General features: G+C 42.9%; 1 long non-coding RNA gene across 5 annotated transcripts; it reads left to right on the top strand.

Moving 5' to 3' along the window:
- The first annotated feature begins 10,891 nt into the window (after nucleotides 1–10,891).
- LOC123503599 lies at nucleotides 10,892–13,182 on the top strand. Of its 5 annotated transcripts, none has more exons than XR_006674536.1 (3): nucleotides 10,892–11,429; nucleotides 11,816–11,946; nucleotides 12,895–13,182. It is a non-coding gene; the product is annotated as an uncharacterized LOC123503599 (long non-coding RNA). The 5 variants fall into 5 exon arrangements; XR_006674535.1 differs by having other exon boundaries at nucleotides 10,892–11,451; XR_006674537.1 differs by having other exon boundaries at nucleotides 10,895–11,429; nucleotides 11,834–11,946.
- Nucleotides 13,183–19,604: the final 6,422 nt, after the last annotated feature.

Genomic DNA, 19,604 nt, shown 5'->3' with positions numbered 1-19,604 from the left:
TTTCCTTTCCTATTTATTTTGTTTTTTTTTTTTTCCTCCTCCTGTTTCTTTTCCTCCTCCTCCTCCTCCTCCTCCTCCTCCTCCTCCTCCTCCTCCTCCTCCTCCTCCTCCTCCTCCTCCTGCCGTTCCAGAAGAATTACCCTTAATCAAAGTAGCATGGAACACAATTTCATCTGCAGAGCCTTAAGGGAGTAGTGTAAACTCCATTATCTAACTCTCTCTCTCTCTCTCTCTCTCTCTCTCTCTCTCTCTCTCTCTCTCTCTCTCTCTCTCTCTCTCTCTCTCTCTCTCTCTCTCTCGTATGTTTTTATCAGATTTTTCTTAATTGTTATGGTTTGAGAAATGAGAGAGAGAGAGAGAGAGAGAGAGAGAGAGAGAGAGAGAGAGAGAGAGAGAGAGAGAGAGAGAGAGAGAGAGAGAGAGAGAGAGAGAGAGAGAGAGAGAGAGAGAGAGAGAGAGAGAGAGAGAAGAGAGAGAGAGAGAGAGAGAGAGAGAGAGAGAGATGTATAAGTAAATTAACAGCTCTCTCTCATTATTGTCATCACCATCACCACCACCACCACCACCACCACCACCACCACCACCACCACCACCACCACCACCACCACCACCACCACCACCACCACCACCACCACCACCTCTATCATCATTACCATCACTATCCGCGACTTTCTTTTTCTCGGTTTCTTAAAATGAAGATAGAAAAAAATAGCCCATAACAACATTGATGGTGACAAAATATTCATTACACAAAAATACACAAAAAAATGCACAAAATTTTCAGTTTAGCGACAATTTTCTTCCCTTTCCCTTCCATAACCTTCATTATTTTCCTCCCTCTTTCTTTTTCCCTCTTTTTTTCTTCTCTTTAAATCGCTTCTCTAATTTTTGGCCTTGTCTTCTGTTTCTTTCCACTTCCTTCCTTTATCTTCCTATTCTTACTTTCATTTTCATCATTTTCTCTTTGTTTTTTTCGCCTTTTATTATCCTTTTCTTCTTTTTTTTCTTCTTTTCTTCTGTTTCTTTCCACTTACTTCCTTTATCTTCTTATTCTTCCTTCCATTTTCATTCTCTTTAATCCTATTTTCTTCTTTTTCTTCTTTTCCTTTTCTTTGTCATCTTCATCACCTTACCTATGTTTTCTTTCCTCTTCCCTTTGTTCTCCATTGTTTTCCTTCTATTTGTTTCTCTCCTGTATCATTTTTCTCTCTTTTATTGCCGCCTTTAGTCTCTTCTTTCTCTCCATCGTCTATTTTTCTCCTTTTCTTTATCTCTCTTTTCTTTCATTTCTTTCCTTTTTTTCTTATTTTCTCTTTACCACCCGTCTCTTTTTCAATTCTACCTCTGTTTTCTCTCTTTTTCTTCTTTCTTTTGGTATTTATTCTCATTTTCCCATTTCATCCTTCTTTATTCCCTCTTTTCTCAGTCTCTGCAATTTTTCACTCGTTTTATTAATTTTCCTATCCTATCCACTTCTCTTTTCATCACGTCCTCTCCCATTATTCCCTCCTTTCATTCGTCTCATTTCTCATCCACCTCCCTCTTTATTTTTTTTTATTCTCTTATCCCTTCCTTTTCATTTACACCATTTCTCTCACTCATTTCTCGTTTCCTTTGCCTTTTGTAGCCCTTCAATCCATTTGTTCCTTTGAATTGTGTGAAAAGATATGAGAGAGAGAGAGAGAGAGAGAGAGAGAGAGAGAGAGAGAGAGAGAGAGAGAGAGAGAGAGAGAGAGAGAGAGAGAGAGAGAGTTGTAAATAAGTGAAATATCTTTAGTTATGTAAGATAATGAGATAAACTAAATTGATATCCTTTATAGATATTTTTTAACGAAATAAAAATCCTTCACTGGGTTGTAAAGAAAAAATCCTTCCTTTGGTCATTAATAAGAAGAGGTCATCCTTTGGTCATCAACATAAAAATTCATCCTTTGGTCATACATAAGAGGAGGTCATCCTAATAATTCATCCTTTGGTCATCAACATAAAAATCTTCCTTTGGTCATCAACATAAAATTTCTTCCTTTGGTGAACATAAAATTCTTCCTTTCGACATCAACTTAAAAATTCTTCCTTTGGTCAACAACATAAAAATCTTCCTTTGGTCATACATAAGAGGAGGTCATCCTAACACTTCATCCTTTGGTCATCAACATAATATTCTTCATTTCGACATCAACTTAAAAATTTCTTCCTTTGGTCAACATAAAAATCTTCCTTTGGTCACACATAAGGGGAGGTCATTCTTTCACACATAAATGGAGGTCATCCTTTGGTCAACATAAAATCCTTCCATTGGTCTTCAACCAAAACGGTCTCCTTGGGTTACATGGTCTATCCTAAGGTCACAAAGTGACCTGAGTCCCTCCTTGGGGTCAGGAGCGTCCTGTAGGGTTGTAGTCACCCTTGCCTTGCATCTCGCCCACTGGGGGCAGCTAAGCTAAGGGCGCGCTTTCTCCTGCCGGCGGCCACACACAGTTTCCCGGGGCCGCCTAGCAAGAGGACCGCTTTCCCTCAGCCGCCGCCACGCCGAGTGTCCTTCACGTCCTTCCATGGGGGCAGCCTAGCAGGGGGAGCGCTCCACCCCTACTGGCCGCCTCGCTGGTGTCCTACAACCCCTACAGTCACAATCTCCTTACCCCTTCCCATGCAGGAGTCCGCACGACTGAGGGACTCTCGCGGCGCTCTGGCCGCCAGTGCACGGTGAGCCCACACTCACTGTTTCCTTCTCCTCGGAAGGAGAAGTCAGACCCACCGTCACCGTTTCTCTCTCCCTGGCGGGAAGAGGACGGTCATCCTCAACCTTCCTCCCCTTCGCCAGGAGGCCTTCCGGGCCGCGGCAAACCGCCGGGCCCGGTCCCTGCTCCACCGGGCGTACTCGGCCCTGGTGGAGGCCACCCGCAGCTGCCTCTCGGTCAGCTGCGGGTCGTCATATACGAATCGAATTCTAAAGTGAACAATTTTAGATTTCGAAACGATATTTTAATCCGAACAACGCAACAAGATGGCCGAATGTCAAGTGACGGCCAGTCAACATGTCCACACAATGGCCAGTTTGTGAAGGCGACAAGTGAAGTGAACAACATTTACAACAACGGCAACAACATCATACACAACAAATACACGTGTAACACTAATGACAATAACAATCATAATGATACTAACAATAATAATAATAATAATAATAATAATAATAATAATAATAATAATAATAATAATAATAATAATAATAATAATAATAATAATAATAATAATAATAATAATAATAATAATAATAATAATAATAATAATAATAATAATAATAATAATAATAATAATAATAATAATAATAATAATAATAATAATAATAATAATAAATAATAATAATAATAATAATAATAATAATAATAATAATAATAATAATAATAATAATAATAATAATAATAATAATAATAATAATAAAATATAATAATAATAATAATAATAACAATATGCTATACACCAATACTCCTATGATACCTGCAAAGCACTCCAAGATTCTACTATGAGAGAGAGAGAGAGAGAGAGAGAGAGAGAGAGAGAGAGAGAGAGAGAGAGAGAGAGAGATAAACCCTTCAATCTCTCCCAGTGTTCCATAAAAGCATCTCTTTGAACCTCTCACGCAAAGCCGATTTTAATGAGATGTTTTACCGCCGAGCAGAAGAGAGAGAGAGAGAGAGAGAGAGAGAGAGAGAGAGAGAGAGAGAGAGAGAGAGAGAGAGAGAGGAAACTAATGAAAACTTTTTAGCTATGTATTGACTTTTGTGGAAATACCCAGAAAATTTGCGTTTTCTTCATCTTTTTAAAGGGTCTCTGTTTTATTTATTTGGTTAGTTACTATTGCAGAGAGAGAGAGAGAGAGAGAGAGAGAGAGAGAGAGAGAGAGAGAGAGAGAGAGAGAGAGAGAGAGAGAGAGAGAGAGAGAGAGAGAGAGAGAGAGATTCCTGTTTCTAATTCATCAGATGAGAATATATAAGTAACAAAGTATTCAGGGTACTCTCTCTCTCTCTCTCTCTCTCTCTCTCTCTCTCTCTCTCTCTCTCTCTCTCTCTCTCTCTCTCTCTCTCTCTCTCTCTCTTAACAACATAACAAGGGCTTATGTAGTTTAACTTTTCTTTTCTCGTCCTAACTCGCTTCATTTTCCCTCTTCCCTTTCCTTTCATCCCTCTCCTCGCCCTCGTCCCCTCCATCTGTGAACTGCTTTCTCTGCACTCACCACAACCACAGGCGCCTCCTGCACCAGAGATGATCATTTAATAGTTTTTATTTCACTCCTTCTAGTTCTTCCCGGTAACATTCCTATTCCTCTCCAATTAAGCGATTCTGACACCCGTTCCTCTCTTTCCTCTCCTTCGCAGTCCAACACATCCTGTCCACATCTATGAAATAAGAGGAACTGAGTTTAATGGAAGGCATCTCTCCAGTAAAGTGAAAGTTTGGGCGACTGAGAGGCTTGGAAGAGTTTGATAGCTCTCTCTCTCTCTCTCTCTCTCTCTCTCTCTCTCTCTCTCTCTCTCTCTCTGGTAAGAACTACATTCATGTCCCCTTTGTTAAAACCCTTATACCACTTCAATACTTCTATTAGGTCTCCTCTTAACTTACGTCTCTCTAAGGAATGCAGATTGAGTTTTTTTCAGTCTCTCTTCATTAGGAATATCCGTCATTCCCTGTTTCTTTTTAGTCATCCTCCTTTGCACTGATTCCAACAGAGCTATATCCTTCCTGTAATGTGAGGACCAGAATTGTACCTCATAGTCAAGATGTGGCCTGACTACCGCCAAGTATACCTTAAGAGAGTCATAATTAGTTACTATCGCCGTTTTCCCAAGCAAATGAAAAAACGCCGACAATAACTTACGCCTGACTACCGCCAAGTATGAATTCAGTATTACTTCGGGACTCCTGCTTTTAACACTTCTAAAAATGAATCACAATATTCTATTCGCCTTATTCCTGGCCTCAATACATTGCTTCCTTGTACCGAGATCGGATCTATCTTTCTCATACTTGAAACTTCCTAGTGCCACGTTATGCGTCTGTAGTTAATGGGCGTCACCATCTGGACCACTTCCTCAGACACAAGTCATGTTATAGTACCTAATAGTAGCGGAGAGTTACCAGCAGAGTGGCGCAGTGGAAGCGTGCTGGGCCCATAACCCAGAGGTCCGTGGATCGAAACCACGCTCTGCTACAGTAGGACTTGCTTCTTTTGTCTAGGAGTATCAGTAGCAGTAATATTGGTAGTAGTGGTAGTGTCGTGATCCGAGCTGTTGCACGACGTTGCACAAATTCTCTAGCTACTGGCTATAAATAGTCAAAGGTTTTTTTCTATCTTTAATTAACAAAAATACATAAGGTGTTCGATACGGCGCCGACAAGTAACAATCACACTCTTTCTGTTGCCTTCTCCACTACAATTACTACAATTTATATTACAAACATCCTTAAGAATTACATTAATCTCGTACATATTCTCGCATCAAAACGGATTTCACTTCAAACATCATCCACTATATCTTCATAACGTATTACAACATCTGAACACGGTGCTTTATTTATCAGTAAATCTCATATGTAGTACGTACAATATTACCCCTTTTTCCCAGCTACCCGTATATAAGAATGACCTTTACTTGGTACATGAATGCAAGCAACCACGTGACGTACCACCAAATATATTACCATACACATATAGTTACCTGACTCCGTTCAACAAAAATGACAACTTAACACCTTCGAAATATAATGACAAATATTGATATTTCCACACAAGTGACTTCCCACAAGTAATCTCTTTCTCTTGGTACCCATACATGGAACCACGTTAACTTCGTACACAATTACACACTAGTAAATATGTTATGTAACTTATTCGTCAGAGCAACACACATGCACATACGTAGGTAACCGTATACAAATTCCCTTACTCATAGATGAAAACGCAAGTATATAACTACGTCATTATGAACCAAAGTACAAACACATAAACCATAATAAACTAATACCACATAATACCTAAACCTCCTATCATGGTTCCTCCTCCATTCTAATTTACCTCAAAGACTGCATTGCAACTTATAGCTCCACTTACTGGTTATATTATGAAGTACAAAACTTTCCTGCCGCCCTCAGCTATCCAGCCGAGGGTGGCCCGCTTAGAGCCGCGGTTGTCCTCTCTGCTTCCTCTCTCTCTCTCTCTGCCCCAATCCTCTACAATTTCCCTTCAGGAACTTATGGGGGCGTGTCTTGACCCACACAACACGCCCCTCAGAATGTACCGTTCACCAATCAAGTACAAGCTCACGTGAACTCCACGTGTGGTATCAACAACATCCAAGAACGACAACAACACCACAGAATGTTTACCTGACCTGGGCTATATATATCTGCCCGGGCTGCCCTGGGTCAACTGGCCTGGGTCATTAAATGTTTCCTTTTGACCTTCCTGCCCTTCCTAATCTCTTTTATGGCCGGATACGGCTACACACCGCATACTGGCGAACTACCATACATCCATTTTTCTTTATTTCTTGTATCTTCATATTTCTCATATTTCACTTATGATGTGGGCATCTGACAGTAGTAATATTGATAGTAGTAGTAATAGTAGTAGTAGGTATCAAGACATTTGCTCCCTAATTTTGACTAATTCTTGACTTATCTTTTAGAGAACCAGCACTCAAGTGGGCCTTTTTTTTTTTTTGTTGCCCTTGGCTGGCCTTCTCTCCAGCATAAAAAGTGGTAATAGTAATTGATTGTCTCCATCACCATTAGTTTTTAGTTTTGCGGAACATTTAAACTTTTCCCTCAAAAAGCTAATATACTCCTAACTTTTTTGTTATACCATGAACCCTGCTATTGATAGGATCATTTTTTTTTTTCACCTCAAGGGAATTATTAAGTCCGGTTTCTCCACGAAGTCTGAGCAGAAGAAAATATGGCACACCAAACTCTGAGGAAAATCTGATACTGAAGAAAGAAAAAACGAAAGAATGAAGCCAGTCGGAAAATTTTATTACGGGGCATTCATGGCGAGAAGAAAATTTCATCAAAATATTAGATAAAAGATCAAGAAGACATATCAAGGACAATTTTATGTTGAGGAAAACGAAAGAAGGAGAAGTGAGGAAAAAATATAATTAGGAGGAATAATATCTTCACTGTTACAGTCAATGTCCTGAGCGGAAGAAGACTTTGCTCACATGATAATAAGAGGCCAATGTTCCCCGTCCCGATAGTCTTCCTCTCCTCGCGCGCGCCTCCCATCAAACATGAGCGAGGAAGCCAATTTACACATGTGGCCAGTGCAAAGTCGTGCCAGTGTATACTTGGCGCAGGGCTTGTCGCTACCCGGTGCCCGTGGGGAGCGTAGTGCGAGGATTTGTCCACCACACTTTACCTGAGGAAGCTGCAATTGGGACTCACAGAGGCAGCCCAGCCAGCCAAGACTAAAGCGTGTCAATTTGGAACGGAAATACAGTATTTATCTTTTCCTCTCACCAGTCCCAACACACTGAGAGAGAGAGAGAGAGAGAGAGAGAGAGAGAGAGAGAGAGAGAGAGAGAGTGTGTGTGTGTGTGTGTGTGTGTGTGTGTGTGTGTGTATCGATATTTCTGTTTGTTAGTCCCACCGTTGACAAAAACACAATCATCATCACTACGAGCCTTCTGCCATCACTACTGCCGCCACCACCACCACCACCACCATCACATGTTCTCATCCTCCATCACCAGTCTGGTTCAGCTCACACCGAGTAATCTTCAGTTTTATTGCGTATTAGGAATCTTCGCTTTACTCTCTCTCTCTCTCTCTCTCTCTCTCTCTCTCTCTCTCTCTCTCTCTCTCTACGATAAAACTAATTACTCTATTTAAAGATAAAACTAAAGTAAACTCTCTCTCTCTCACTCCATCTCTAAACTCATGTCAAAGATGTTGTTTATAAAGCGAATGTGATGGAGAGAGAGAGAGAGAGAGAGAGAGAGAGAGAGAGAGAGAGAGAGTGAGAGTGTGTGTGTGTGTGTGTGTGTGTGTGTGTGTGTGTGTGTGTGTGTGTGTGTGTGTGTGTGTGTGTTCACTGTTTGATCTGCTGCAGTCTCTGACGAGACAGCCAGACGTTACCCTACGGAACGAGCTCAGAGCTCATTATTTCCGATCTTCGGATAGGTCTGAGACAGGGCACACACCACACATCGGGACAACAAGGTCACAACTCCTCGATTTACATCCCGTACCTACTCACTGCTAGGTGAACAGGGCTACACGTCAAAGGAGACACACCCAAATATCTCCACCCGGCCGGGGAATCGAACCCCGGTCCTCTGGCTTGTGAAGCCAGCGCTCTAACCACTGAGCGTGTGTGTGTGTGTGTGTGTGTGTGTGTGTGTGTGTGTGTGTGTGTGTGTGTGTGTGTGTGTGAGTTGCACCTTAAACGGCAATAGAAATGTACTAAATTATGGGTTGATGCACAGATAACAGTAGATCTGGATTTGACACGAAAATCGCCGCGCTGCAGTAATGTACACAAAGCCGGAGAACGGACCTGAAATTTCAAACCTCGAAATCTCGGCTCCAAGCCAACATGAATCTATGAAAATCACTGTGAAGCAAGCTAACTGTGTTTAATTCAATGCCTGAAAGCGATATCTAAATCCATACAACCGTGTCATTGTACCGTTCAGTTATACGAGTCAAACACGAGAATTTATATAGTACCAGGTGGATGTTTAAATACAACTTCAAGCTTACAGCTGTATTTCAAACACAAAATGCAAATTTTGTTTCACTTATAAATTACTTTACATGATTTTGGCTGTCCACTTGCTCATCTCTTATTCACACCTGTGAGTTTACGCCTCTTGTCATCACTCTGTGACCGTGTGTTACCTCCTGTGGCGACACCAGGTTTGCGCTTGGCGTGGACATCACTGTTGGTGTCTTACTATCCCACCCCTTATATATGTCACAGATGTTGCACTATATAATTTCATTAACAAAATGCAACTTTTTTTCTTTTTTAGGAAGACTATTTACAAAGCGCGTAGGCAGGCTTTATTTATTTATTTTTTACATCATTAAATTACATCAGTCACTGCCTAGGCATTGTTTCCTACCATTCTAGTCACTATTAATCATTCATCGGTTTGTTGCAGTCACGTTAGTAATCAGGTGAGTTTAACACTTAACAGCACTCCACAGTACACTTCCACGTCACAGTGATGTCAATAACATGTCACTGTTCTTCACCAGTGCCACTATATTTTCCCAAATTGACTATCTATATGGCACCAGATGTCATAACTGCAGTCATTGCCACCAGTTGCACGCGTCTCGGATTACGTCCCAGTTACAGCCTCTCACTCTGCCATTTTGTGTGACCTCTCATTATATTTCACTGTAGTGTTTCACATTGTACGCCTCAAGTCACCACTAGCAGTTCTTCTCCACTGTACCACTGACTTATTACTCCGCATACAACACTCAGCGTCACCCTACACACGTCACGGTTGGATACACCACTCACAATGTTAATTAAATCTGTGTGCATTACACCACTCACAATGTTCACTCCTTATTCACCTCACTGTACTTCATTAATCACTGCACAGTGACATCACTAGCGACTGCATCACACACGCGCATAATAACATTTTCATGTGAGCCTCGACACAAGCTCTTCACACTTTCACTGTAAATCCATTGTTGGACAAAACTCTTTCAGCAGCATTCACATTTCACTGTTTCATTGTCTCCACAGATGTCAAAATGTCTGAACATGCACGTAACAATTATAACCCCTCAGTCTTGGCTGCAGCGGTATCCCTAGGCTAGCACATCTGACTTGAACCGAGTGACTTGAGTGACGACTGTCCGTAGGCTAAACACTTGGCCGTCTCGCTGCTTGCCTGAGATTTTAAAATGACTCATTCGCAGTAGACATGGGTGTATACAACTTGCCACAAATATGTACATAATAATAATAATAATAATAATAATAATAATAATAATAATAATAATAATAATAATAATGTTTCCTCCAGATAGAGGTCAGCTGAGCCCTTAATCTGGTGCACCTCACAGCCTCCACAAATACACACGCCTTCCCACTGCTGCGGTATTTAGTAATGATTAGTATACTGTATAAAACTTCACAAAATTATAACTTTAACAGTCAGCTGCCGCGTACTACCAGTCGACCGCTTTGGGTACGTTACTGGAGTGGCGGCGCGACTCCGCACTGCCGTGTCAAATCCAGATCTACTGTTATCTGTGGTTGATGATAAAGAAAATGTGGAAATGTGTGTCATTTAAACGCGAAGGAAGATTTATGACGAGTGAAGTTTCGTAATATTAGTGTGTTATTAGTTCCCCCAATCTCTCTCTCTCTCTCTCTCTCTCTCTCTCTCTCTCTCTCTCTCTCTCGTGGCCACCACCAGCAGTGAGGGGCGACACAGTGGTGAGTGGCGCCTCGTGAGGATGAAAGGGTGACAAGTTTCCGTGGAAGGCGATCACTCCCCATCCTCTTCCCTCATCCTCCTAGTAACCTTGGTCACTCCCCTCTATCTCCCTCTTCTTTATATTTGATCTCAGCCAGTTTCTCTCTGCCCTCTTCCTTCTAATTCCTGTGCAGCTCGCCACTTTGTAATTCTTGCCTCACTTAAGGGACCCTTTAACTCGCTCCTATTCCCTTTCCACCGGTGACTACATTACACCGCACTTTGCTCTCCTTGCATTCATAATTATCACTTTGGCAGTGTCTTTTTCTCGATGTGTCACCTCCTGTCACCTCCCTGTTGGTCTCCTTTAATCCTTATAAAACAGTTCCCGCGCTCCTCTCCCCTGCACTTCTGCCTCTCTTAACACTCTTTCCTGAATAATCTCCACGCTAACCGTCTATTCTTTCCTCGCTTGGATCTTTCCATACATATTTCAGGTCGTCGCTTAAGGGTGTTCTAGCTCCCCTTCTCTTCCTCTTCCTCTTCCTTCCAACTCCTCACTCCTCCACTCACATCTTATCCTCTCTGCAGGCAAAACAGGACGGTAATTGTTACCTCAAACGACCATTTCAGACCGCCGCTCCTCTCACATGACTGCTTCCCCCTCCTTCTCCCCTTCCTTTCCTCCTCCCTCCTATCTCCCACCACTCCCTCCCATTAGTCACTAGTGCGTAGTTCAGTCAGGGTTGCCGGTCACGGTATTATTTCATGAGGAGCACATTGGGATCCTTTCTTGCCCATAGGCACCTCTTTTTGTCCAGTCCTTGTCACCACACACACACACACACACACACCGCGTAGTGTAGTGGTTAGCAAGCTCGACTCACAATCGAGAGGGCCGGGTTCGAATCCCGGCGCGGCGAGGTAAACGGGCAAGCCTCTTACGGCCGTATGCTCGTCTCTCAACATCATCCTTAAGTAAATACTTGGATTTCCCAAGGTAGCTCAAGACCTCCTTAGAGCTTTCCTTGAGGCATAATAGGCATTATATCATAATTTACCTATGACGAAATGGTAATCTGTTCCTATTGTGATAAAATAAGTGATTTTCAGATGTCTTTGATCTGAATATGAGGGGAAAAAACACAGATGCAAAAACGTTTACAAGACTTTGGTGCTCGAGTGAGAGAGAGGAACTGAATTCGCGTTGTGATGTTTTCCTGCGTGGTGTCACGTTTACCTTTAACTAAAATATGTTTAATGAAGTGAAATGTTTAAATGTAAAACTATGTATTCAATATAAATAAGTATTACTTTTATTTGTATGTGGAAGTAGTAGAATTGAGAAATGTTCCTTTGGTAAGGCTAAACGCATTGGTTAGGTGGAGATGTGGCACCAGCGCCCATGTTCCAACGCTTTCAGCTGAGCCCAGGGAGAAGTGGAGCGAATAGATCACCAAGTCAACTGTTATCACATCTGTATTTCGTACATAAGGTAAGTACATCGATAAATACCATTACGAATCATCACCTGTACTAGGCAGCAAGGCTGATATAGGACAGTTACTCAGATATCGTGTGTATAAGGACATGCTGATCCTTAGGTGCTACACAAGGGGAAGCTTCTGGCCTCGAAAACCAGGAGTAATATATCATGATGTAGCCTAGTATGGATGATTACAGCTTGACACGTTTACATACATGATGTAAAAAAGTCAGTCTTGGGCGGCTGTTGTGCTTGTTGGTGCGTAATGTGCAGGCAGAAGGCCGTGTGTCTAAAGGCAGTATTTGATTCAGGAATGTAGAATCTTGTAGTTGAGTTATTTCAAAGATTATTGAATGATCAGGCTGCCTTGTTGAGAATAAGACAGTCTGACGAAAGTACGTGGCTTGTGCTTAAAGTAAGCACGCTATTTGCACTTTCTCTCCTTGTGGGTTGTGGCAAATTCACTTTATTTTTTCCTCATTTGGCCACACAAGTATTTTTCATTGCACGGTGTTGGAAGTGTTCTGTACAGCCACACACCTCCAGGGGGATGCGCTTGTTCTCTTTGACATAGACAAATAAATAGTTATTTATGCCCTTAAGTTATATACTCAGTAGAGGGAGAAAAAAAAAAAAAAAATATATATATATATATATATATATATATATATATATATATATATATATATATATATATATATATATATATATATATATATATATGAATGATTTAACAGCTATATATAGGTACTACCAAAGCTTTTGTTTAGTAGATACAGGTTAGCTTAGGATAGGCTAACCTAACCTAACCTGTTCTTAACACAGAGATGTTGGGTTCACTAATTAACTGTATCTGAAATGATAGTGGCTGCATCACCGCATAAAGATAATAGAAGATAGGCTTCATAGTTACATGAATCTGTTCTTTGCATTTTTTACATATTTTTGCTTTTACAGACCTCACCATGGATGAATTTACTGATATCCATGACCTGGAGGAATTAGAGGCTGTGGAAGAGCTGGGGCCTCACAGATGGCTACTGCAAGAAATCTCTTCCCTTCGACATTGATGAGCCAGAAAATGTTCAACACCATCATGATACTGCCCCACCAGTACCAGCTTCAGGTTTTAATGTAGCCCATGTCATTGAGAATCATTTCTCATTTCTGATGTGTGTGTGTGTGTGTGTGTGTGTGTGTGTGTGTGTGTGTGTGTGTGTGTGTGTGTGTGTCTTCAGTTAGTTGTATTTACCTAGTTATAGTTTTACAGGGCTTGTGCATTATGCTCGTTTGGCCCTGTCTCCATATCTACATTTGTCCAACTTTTCTTTCAGTGTGTGTGAGACACCTACTGTAGAAGCTTGGTGCTGCGGACCACCTGAGGGAGTGAGGGCCCACAGAAAGCTGGGAGGGGGACTGCTGCTGTGGAGGTACAAATGTGCATCACCACGGTCTTGGTGTGGTTGATGGTCATTTGTTGTCCTCCGTCCACGTCTGTAGTTGGTTTAGAGTGGACTGCAGTGCTGAGAAGTCTGGTGTTGTTGACGGGTGTGCAGTCATCCACATTTCCACGGGTACGCCCATCGTTGATAAGCAGTCATCTTGGTCACATACTTTGGAAAGAGGAGACCATAACGAATGGCCTGACGCCTGTGACTGAGATCAGGTAGGAGAGAGAATCGTTGATAAGGATGAGCTAGAAACACAGTCATTCAGTGACTGTGGATTAGAAATTTTGATGGCGACTGGTCTTAGATCATTCAGTGACTGTGGATTAGAAATTTTGGGATGACGTAAGATGTCTTCCAGTCATCGGGGCAGGAATGTTGAGAAAGGGAGGCATTGATGATAGAGCAAAGGGGTGTGGCAAGTTCTGGGGCAAATTCTCTGTAAACTTTGATGGGGAGGTCAGTGGGAGTGGTGGATCTGTTTAGTTGAAATTTAAGAAGCTTCCTGTAAACATCAACCTCCTGGACAGGGGATGGAGGAGGAGGCAGGAGGTAGGCTGGGAGAGTAGTGGAGTGAAGGGGAGGGAGTGTCTGACAGATCGCAGCGAAGTGACCGTTAATCTCTTCGGCCGCGCTGTCAGGTGAAAGGTGTGAAACACAGGGAAGAGAAGAGGCTTGCTTTTGTAAACCACACAAAGACTTAAACTTGTCGTACCACTGTCTGTTGTTAGTAAGCTTGAGATGGTGAATTTTGTCTGGGTAGTAGCTTGCCTTGGCTTTTTAATTTCCTGATAACTCTGTTCCTTAAACTCCTGTACTGGTCAGGGCTAGAGTGGAAAGCCCTGTCACGCTGACGAAGGAGTCGTTTGATGCAGGGCGTCATCCAAGGGGCATCAGATGGGTCCACTATGATGTCCTTGGTGGGAAAGTAGTGGTGGAACGCTTCCGTTGTGGTGGTGAAGTAGTTCCGCCATTTTGTGTGGACGTCTTCCTCCTCCAGTACCTCGGTCCACGGGTGATGTGTCAGCCACTGCCCAAATTCCCTCATGGCGGAGTCAGGCATGGACCTGTGGGATCTGGTGACAGTTGACCCGGGAACCGAGGTAGTGGGGGTGGGTGTCCACAGGATGGAGAGGTGGGTGCTGCGTCCCATGGGGGGGAGTGGCTTGGGAGGCGAGTACTGCTGGCTCAGGTCTGTCATGATAAGGTCGAGGGTGGACTGGTGGTGGGTGGGAAGTCCACGACCTGGGTGAGGTGTAGCTGGTGCAGGATTTCACTGATATCCAAGCGGTTGAAGTCACCACAGATTACCAGCTTGGCAGCAGGAAATCTCACCCGTAGAGCATCAGCAGTCTCGATGATGTGATCAGTGAGCAACCGTGCAGTGGCGGCCCGTGGAGGGTGGTAGACAACACACACAATGATGGAGGCTGTGTTGCGGGGTGGCAGGGGTGTAACCTCACCCACAGGGCCTCCAATCCGGCGGGACGTCGACGTGTAGGTGTGAGGGGCTGAGGTCAGAGCGGCAAAACAGGGCCATCCTCCCCTGCGTTGATTCCTGAGGTGGTGGAACAGCTGGAAATCTTGAATCATACACACCTCAGGAGTTATCTGCCACGCCTCCGTGATCGCCACAATGTCTGCACAGTTAGATCTCACTGACACTATCAACTCGTCCATCTTGTTCGCCAGTGATGTCACGTTGGAAAGGAGGAGAGAGGGAAGACTATACCACACGCGCGGAACTTCGAAGTGTTTGTATTCCCTCTCCTCAACCTTCCGCCCCTTCCTTACGGTAGATGTGATCACTTTAATGGGACGCACCACATTCCTTCCTCCCTTGGATCCACGATTCCGAAATAACTGTAAGTTTTTGAGGCGTTGAATGACCTCTGATGGAGGGTAATCAGCCTCACGTGTGTGTGTGTGTGTGTGTGTGTGTGTGTGTGTGTGTGTGTGTGTGTGTGTGTGTGTGTGTGTGTGTGTGTGTTTACACCTATTTGTTATTTTATTGGTACATGATGACAAAAAAAAAAAAAAATAAATAAAAAAATAGTATGTCTAGATATGCATTTTTCTCTTATATTCTGTATTGGTATATTTGTGGCTGTTCTCGTTGCTGATTAAGTACACGCACACACACACACACACACACACACACACACACACACACACACACACACACACACACACACACACACACACACACACACACACACACACTCACACACTCTGAGGCGAACATTGTAGGTAAATTCCTAAAACAATGTACAGTATATGTATGTGTGCATTTTTTTGTTTTGTTCATGTAGGTTCATCATGTGTGTGTCTCTGTTCATTGCCAATAAATGATCTTTTTATTATATATTTGTTTCAAATAAAATATATCCTCTACATGTGAAAAATATAGAAGTGTCCCAGAAGGCAAAAAAAATAATCCCAGGAAAAAAGATAAATACATAGATAAGTGTGCATATGTACAATATCTATATGAAAACATGATCCATACATGAGTAGTATTACATTTTTTTGTTTTCATGTTGGTAAAATATAGATCACAGAATAAAGTGTGGCTGATGAAATGTCTGATTAGTGCATCACTAAACAAATAAATGAGGTGAAATGAGGAAGAGAATGGGTGTTGACTATTAGTAAGGTAGTTATGAGAAGAATACTATTACATTTTGTGTTTTCATGATGTTTAAATCTAGATCACATCATATTCTTAGCTGGGGGAAACCTATTTCTGCATAATGCTGGCGTTATTTCCTCCCAGGCCTTCTTATTGTTCTGTATACTGGGAGCTCGTCGTTTAGACACAACGACAGGTCTCCCTTCAATGAGAGAGAGGAGAGTCACTCTCTCGTTTTCAGCTAAAAAAACACTAGCTAAAGGGGAATGTTTTATCTCCTCAAGGCTCAAATTCCGCGGGAGCGATAACGTGCACATGTCGCACGCTACTCCGGTACCATTACAAAGCATTCGGCAAAGTATGTCTACTTATGTGTCTATTCATTCAAATAAGTTAATAAAAGCATCATAGCATTTACTATAGTGGCTATTTTTAATAAGGAAAAGCATATATACTGACATATACAAAATGTCAAGGACGTCAATTTTCAATAACCGAAAGCTCTAACAGTGATACCAGATAAGCGAGTTTCAACGTTAGGTGTGATCTAGCATCACCGCAAGGTAGGGAAACATCGTGAGAGGAGAATACGGCCCTTAGTGTGTAGCCCCTGTTCACCTAGTAGTAAATAGGTACAGGATGTAACTGGAGGGGTTGTGGCCACGTTTTCCCGGTGTGTGGAGTGTGTTGTGGTCTCAGTCCTACCCGAAGATCGGTCTATGAACTCTGAGCTCGCTCCGTAATGGGGAAGACTGGCTGGGTGACCAGCAGGCGACCGAGATGAACACACACACACACACACACACACACCTCGCCGGCAGCTGGCATTACAAGCAGCGCCTGCCGCTCACTGCTCGAGGCGAGTGGTTCGGAGCCACGCAATGCCTCGCACATCAGCCACCCCTCAATGCCAGACTCAACGAGTATAGATAACTATGAAAGGAAAGCTTGAAAATACTGTGTCATTAAGTTAGATTGTGGTAGATGGCAAGTATAGTAGTGTTTTGTAACCCTACTAGAGGGACTCAATCGTCGCTTACTTTCGACTTGAGATCCCTGAAATATTTCATTTTCCTTCCTACATGACATATGTGGTAGTATACGAGACTGATAAATGTAAAAATATGCTTTCAAATCGAAAATGTAATATAATGTTTTAGATTTTCAGTAAATATTTGTATTACTGATCACTTAAATATCAGCTCTCCCTGCTGCCCATCCCTTTCAAGTGGTCGCCATCACCCGCACCGCATCCACCTGGGACACACAACACTCGCCTCACACTTGCACTGCCTACGTCTGTCTCCTGATCCCATCTGCCCTTGGTGTAGGACTATCCCTGAGACCATTGAGCATTTCCTGCTCTACTGCCCACGCTTCCACTCCCACCGCACTGCATTACGTTCTTGGCTCTCTGCCCTGGGCATCACAAAACATTTCTGCCTGCACGCACGCACACGCGTGCGTGCAGGCAGAAATGTGTGTGTGTGTGTGTGTGTGTGTGTGTGTGTGTGCACGCAACAGGTGTGACACAAACAACTATCGGGGAATTAGTGTCATTAATTAACGCAATCGCTAAATTGTACGCCATGGTGTTGTGTGAAAGACTGAGTCAGTGGTTCAAACCGTACCGAGAACAAGCTGGAGCACAGAGGAAGCGAGATTGTTTAGAACACATTGTGACCCTTCGCCTGTTAACGGATATGGCTCGCAGGAAAAAAATAACTTTGTAACATTCATTGACTTTTCTAAAGCCTATGATTTAGTACCAAGAGATGTTTTATTTAAAGTAATGAAAAGGCTTGGATGTGGGCGGGTGATGCTAGCGGCTTTGTTAGCAATGTACCGGGTAACAGAGAGTGTGATTGGTGAGGCGGTCAGGACAATAACGCTTAGGGTGAGACAAGGATCGCCTACGACCTACGTCATGTTTACTTTTCATTCTGTTTGTCAATGATTTGATTAAGATGATAAAGGAACGCTGTCAGTCAGATGGTTTTCTCCAGTGGTTTCATATATTAGTACTAATGGACGATACTATACTGTTATCTACATCTAGAGAAGCTATGTTACAAAAAATTGCAATTGTACAGGAATTTTGTAACGAATATGGTATGAAAATTAACCAGAGCAAAACTAAATTTGATGTAATTCACGGCAGAGCTGGTGATGCCGAGCCACTGGTGGTGAATGGACTTGTCATAGATCACTGCTCTAGCTACTTGTACTTCGGTTCACCCTTCACCAGCGACGGCTCGGTGTCGTCAGCAGTTAAGGCTCATGCAAAGGGAAAAATGTGTCATGTGTTAAAGTTTGTATCCTATCTCAAAAAAGAACAATGATATCCCTTTTGTTGTGAAGCGGCGGGTTTTTGATGCAGCGTTGATCTCCTCACTCTTGTATGGTTGTGAGTCATGGGTGGGGGCGGACTTTAAACCTGTAATTAAATTGTACAATTGGTCATTACAACAACTGTTGGGGGTGAGAACAACAGCCAATCTAGTGTGTTACGTTGAGTCAAGGTACTTGCCGCTTCCTGAGTTACTGAAATTGAGACAGCATAAGTTTTTTGTCCAAAGTGTAAGAAGAAAGACACAATTTTGAAGATGGTCCCCTTGTTTTTGCACTAAATAAAATTCGGATATGTAATACGCCAACCGGAAGACTTGCAAACAAGTTCTTAACAAGCGCCATCAGGGATAGTAATGCCATCATGGGAGATATTAACAATCAAATTTTGCTCTCAAACTCATCTAGATGTGAACTTTATAAGTATATGAACCAAGTTTGTCAGTTCATCCAGTGTACAGAGTGAGACGTAACATTAATGAATTTCACAGATTGTCTTTCACGCGTTCTAGAGTTAGCGGCCTCTTTTGATGACCCTCGTGCCACGCCTCAACCACCAGCGTCACTGTGTGTGTGTGTGTGTGTGTGTGTGTGTGTGTGTGTGTGTGTGTGTGCTGCTTGCGTAGGTGTGGGTGCGTTCGTGTAAAACGTGTGTGTATGCGTTTTTTTGTGTGTGTGTGTGTGTGTGTGTGTGTGTGTTTTCACTGTTTGTTTCACTGTTTGATCTGCTGCAGTCTCTGACGAGACAGCCAGACGTTACCCTACGGAACGAGCTCAGAGCTCATTATTTCCGATCATTGGATAGGCCTGAGACCAGGCACACACCACACGCCGGGACAACAAGGTCACAACTCCTCGATTTACATCCCGTACCTACTCACTGCTAGGTGAACAGGGGCTACACGTGAAAGGAGACACACCAAAATATCTCCACCCGGCTGGGGAATCGAACCCCGGTCCTCTGGCTTGTGAAGCCAGCGCTCTAACCACTGAGGTACCGGGTGTGTGTGTGTGTGTGTGTGTGTGTGTGTGTGTGTGTGTGTGTGTGTGTGTGTGTGTGTGCGCAGGAAATTTTATTTATAGTGGTGGGCATATTAGGGCCCATATCACCAGCCAGGCTCATCTTGGGGGTAACCACCTGGAACCTGGGCATCCTGATGAAGTGTAGCTAACTTTAAACCACTCCACAAATGGCAAAGTGTTTCAAGGCTGTACGTGGTGGGATTGGAACCTACCCG

The sequence above is a fragment of the Portunus trituberculatus genome, chromosome 14, assembly GCF_017591435.1.
Source record: "Portunus trituberculatus isolate SZX2019 chromosome 14, ASM1759143v1, whole genome shotgun sequence".
NCBI lineage: Eukaryota > Metazoa > Arthropoda > Malacostraca > Decapoda > Portunidae > Portunus > Portunus trituberculatus.
Note: the sequence above shows the minus strand (reverse complement) of the source record. Positions and strands in the feature narration are given on the sequence as shown.